The sequence below is a fragment of the Polistes canadensis genome, unplaced genomic scaffold, assembly GCF_001313835.1.
Source record: "Polistes canadensis isolate GaletaPanama2010 unplaced genomic scaffold, ASM131383v1 scaffold_453, whole genome shotgun sequence".
Lineage (NCBI taxonomy): Eukaryota > Metazoa > Arthropoda > Insecta > Hymenoptera > Vespidae > Polistes > Polistes canadensis.
In genome coordinates, this window is record NW_014570000.1 from 67,615 (window position 1) to 71,392 (window position 3,778).

Genomic DNA, 3,778 nt, shown 5'->3' on the forward strand with positions numbered 1-3,778 from the left:
TGGAATAGTAATTAAATAAAACCTGCCAATATTAGTAACTTTAGCACATGCTAAAGTCAAGTCTTCAAGTTTGGGCAGAAGTTTCGATTCGCTGAGAAGTTTTGCACCCGCGTCACACGGCGTGCCTTCTAGATCAGTAAAAATTACTAAATTGTCTTTCCGTAAAATTAACGGGTCTCTTGTTATACCTAAATTTGACGTAAGCATTCGCGTGTGAGTATCAACGCGGGGAATAAAGAATATTATAATCACTTGTACCTACTAAAGTTGCTATAATACTCAAACTTTAGTGCCGTCTTATAATCCCGAGGTAGACCCCTAATGAGTGCATCCAATCCCTCTTTCTCAATTGCCAACTCCACCCTGCGTTCCACACGCCCTGAGTTTTTCGTCGTTTCGTCTAGAACCGACTGGGTGAGTTCCTTTGTTCGACCAAAATAATCGAGCACATGTTCGCCCGGGTCTTATGAATTCCGTAGCAAGCTGTCCCCTGTAGTAGTTTGATCCGCATTTTAATGTAGCAGTAAGAAATTTTAGACGTCACATGACAAAACTGCGACCGTCCAATCGACACAATCGATTCGGAGGCAATTGGGTCCGTGGATCATCAAGATTTAGCACAATTCACTCCAGAGGTCATATTAATAAATTTTCAAGGGTAAGTACACCTCATTCTTCTTTTAAACTTGCGAGTTATTGGCTCTTCTAGCCCGGATCCCTGGTAGAGTACCGGCTTAACGGACTGACCGAAAATAGGGCAATTTTTGTGGGGTTACTCGTTCAACTGCGGGGACGTCACATACCTTATTAAACTTTTTAATAAACATTTATAAACAATATTAAATAAATAAATTCAAATAATACATAATAAACCTTATGTACATTATATTCTGATTTCTTAATTTTTTTCTGTTGAAGTCGAAATCGAAGTAGTCGAAGATGAATATTTGATTTTGGTAATTGCGCATTTATCTCTTCCTCCTTGGATTCTGTATCATATTCATAATCAACTCCTTTTTGACGGAATTCCTTCATTGAATTTGCTGTGTAGAAAAAAACAAACAATCAATTTACATAATTTGACATTAAAATTCTATATTTTTATTCCTTAACATATATTTTTGCTAATAATTTGTTGAAATTTTAGTATGATAATAAGATTATACAGTTAATTGCATTAAGATTTAATATTTGATTCTAATGAGAGAGAACAAAAATATTTAATCAAACGTTAAGAAATTTTCATAGGTATAAAATATTACAGATTTTGTAAACAACGAACACTCGAAATTACTGTATAAAAACATTCGTCGTTTCTAAGAAAAAGATTTAAAGAAAAATATTTCGAAGTACTTTTTCAATCAAAAAAAGAGGGAAAAAAAATCTTTCAAAACATTTTACTTTCTTTTAGATTTGTTTCGCGAATTATGACTCGAACGTTTAAGAATATTAATATAACGTAAGTACAAATAAAAAATAGAAATAGATAAGAAAAATTGAAGATACGTTTGAAAGATTAATAAATGGAACTTTATAACAAATTAAATGAAAAAAGTGTAAATTGCTTGTATACAGAATATAATATATAATATAACTAGAATTATATTACCGCTTGGTCTGTGTAGTTCACATGCCGCACAACATATAGACCGCAAAGGGTGGTCGGTCGGACGTCTGCAAGTATAGCGTTCTGAAATGAAAAAAAAAATAACAAAATATTTTAATTAAAATAAATACAAATAAAAGTTTAAAGAGTAATTCTAATAAAAAGGATTGAATAAAAATTTATATATATATAAATAATAAATATATCTCACTACGCTGAAGCTAATTAGATTGTTTAAGATCAATTTTTGTATTAAATAATAATTGCTAAATGTTAATAAATACAAACACGATTGGTTTAAGTATATTATATTATTTACTTCTTCTTCTTTTTTTCGGAAATAATTATTCTCAACGATATTATATTTAAATTTTTTATTTGTAGGATAAATAATATATAGTTAAGTTTTATATATTAAGTTAAGTTAATATATATAAGTTTTTTTCAAAAAACATTAAATTTTTCAAATTTTTGTTTTCAAAAAAGTACCTTTAAAAAAAAAATTAACAAAAAATCATCTCGATAAGTCAATTTTTGACAAAGTTAAGGCTATTTGAAAAAAGCCATTTTTTTGAAAATCTATAAATATTTATGGATAGAATAAAAGAAAAAATTTGAAAAAATTCAAAAACGAGATCTTATATTACTACTTTTTATTAATTCTTACCGGTTGCCCCTAAATGGCAACCTTATATATAAACCTAGCGGCGTGAGATCGAATCCAGTCGGTCTTTTGGAATTCAAAGTTTCGTCCTTATAGCTGGTCCAATAAGTCCATTGGTCCAGCTGCTCCTTATAGCTGGCGAGGAAATGTTTGTATATTTGGATGACGTGGTTCTTTACGCGAGATCACTCGGTGAGCATCAAACAAAATTTAATAAACTCGCGCATTGTCTTCGTATGGCAAATCTAAAACTGCAACCCGATAAATGTGAATTCCTCAGACGAGAGGTGGTTTATTTGGGCCATATTATAGGAAAGGACGGCGTAAAGCCTGACCCAAAAAAATTAGAGGCAGTAAAAAAATTTCCGCGTCCAGACAACATTAAATCAATTCGCCAATTCTTAGGTCTTGCTGGATATTATAGAAGATTTATACCAGCTTTCTCAAAGGTAGCAAAACCTCTAACAGATTTACTAAAAAAGGAGGCTTCATTCAGATGGGAATCCAGCCAGGAAAACGCATTTTGCTCACTGCGTGATGCCCGGAACCAATTCTACAATATCCAAATTTCTCCCTGCCTTTTAACGTCACAACGGACGCATCCGGTTATGCAATCGGTGCCGTGTTGAGTCAAGGCCCCGTTGGTAGGGATTTGCCCATCTCCTATTGCTCGCAAATTCTAAATAAGGCTGAAATGAATTATTCCACTATTGAAAGAGAGTTATTGGCAATAGTTTTCGCTACAAACTATTTTAGGCCATATTTGTACGGTCGAGAGTTCACCCTCATAACTGATCATAAACCACTAGTTTGGCTAAAATCGGTAAGGGCCCGACATCAAGATTAGTAAAGTGGAGTCTGAAATTGGCCGAGTATACGTTCAAAATTATTTATAAACCAGGAACTACGAATGCTAACGCTGACGCTCTATCACGAAATCCAACAGAAACTAAAAAGGTATTTCCCATAAACACATACGATTCTGATGAGAGTATTGTTCACTTCGAAACTAAGAACACAATGACAAATAACGAGGATAGTGACCCCGACGTAACCAACTGACGGCACAGGTGACCTCGACAACGCGTCACGGTTAGCAACACCAACACTAGAAGACGAAAATACAGACGTTGAAAGCTCTAGTGACTATGAACGACTATACTCCCCACATGCACAATCAAGAATAAACAATAATATAATAATGATAACAAGAAATGTAGGAGTCTCACGATACTCTCTACAATTAAGGCATGACAATATTGTAATATTCACCGATTTAAGGGGCACACCTAGTGTGACAGCCAAAAAAAAGGCGATTTTTGAGAATTAAAAAAAAAAAAAACTAGTGAATCAATCGTTTTAAAATTTTGAGGGTATATTTATACATGTTTTGAGAATACACAGTAAAATTTTTTGAATAATATATTAAATATTTTTGAAATAACACGCGATCTCCGGCGGCGCCAAAAAAAAAAGGTCCTCCACTGCTGGAGTGATTGCAGCCTTCT

At 33.2% G+C, this 3,778-nt stretch overlaps 1 long non-coding RNA gene across 1 annotated transcript in view; it reads right to left on the minus strand.

Moving 5' to 3' along the window:
- Nucleotides 1-895: 895 nt before the first annotated feature.
- The window catches only part of LOC106792516, a 4,629-nt gene continuing 1,746 nt past the window's right edge, over nucleotides 896-3,778 (minus strand). Inside the window, exons 2-3 of the long non-coding RNA XR_001382305.1 lie at nucleotides 1,610-1,690; nucleotides 896-1,043 (exon numbers count right to left, since the gene is read on the minus strand). This is a non-coding gene — a long non-coding RNA (uncharacterized LOC106792516). The remainder of the gene's footprint in view (nucleotides 1,044-1,609; nucleotides 1,691-3,778) is intronic.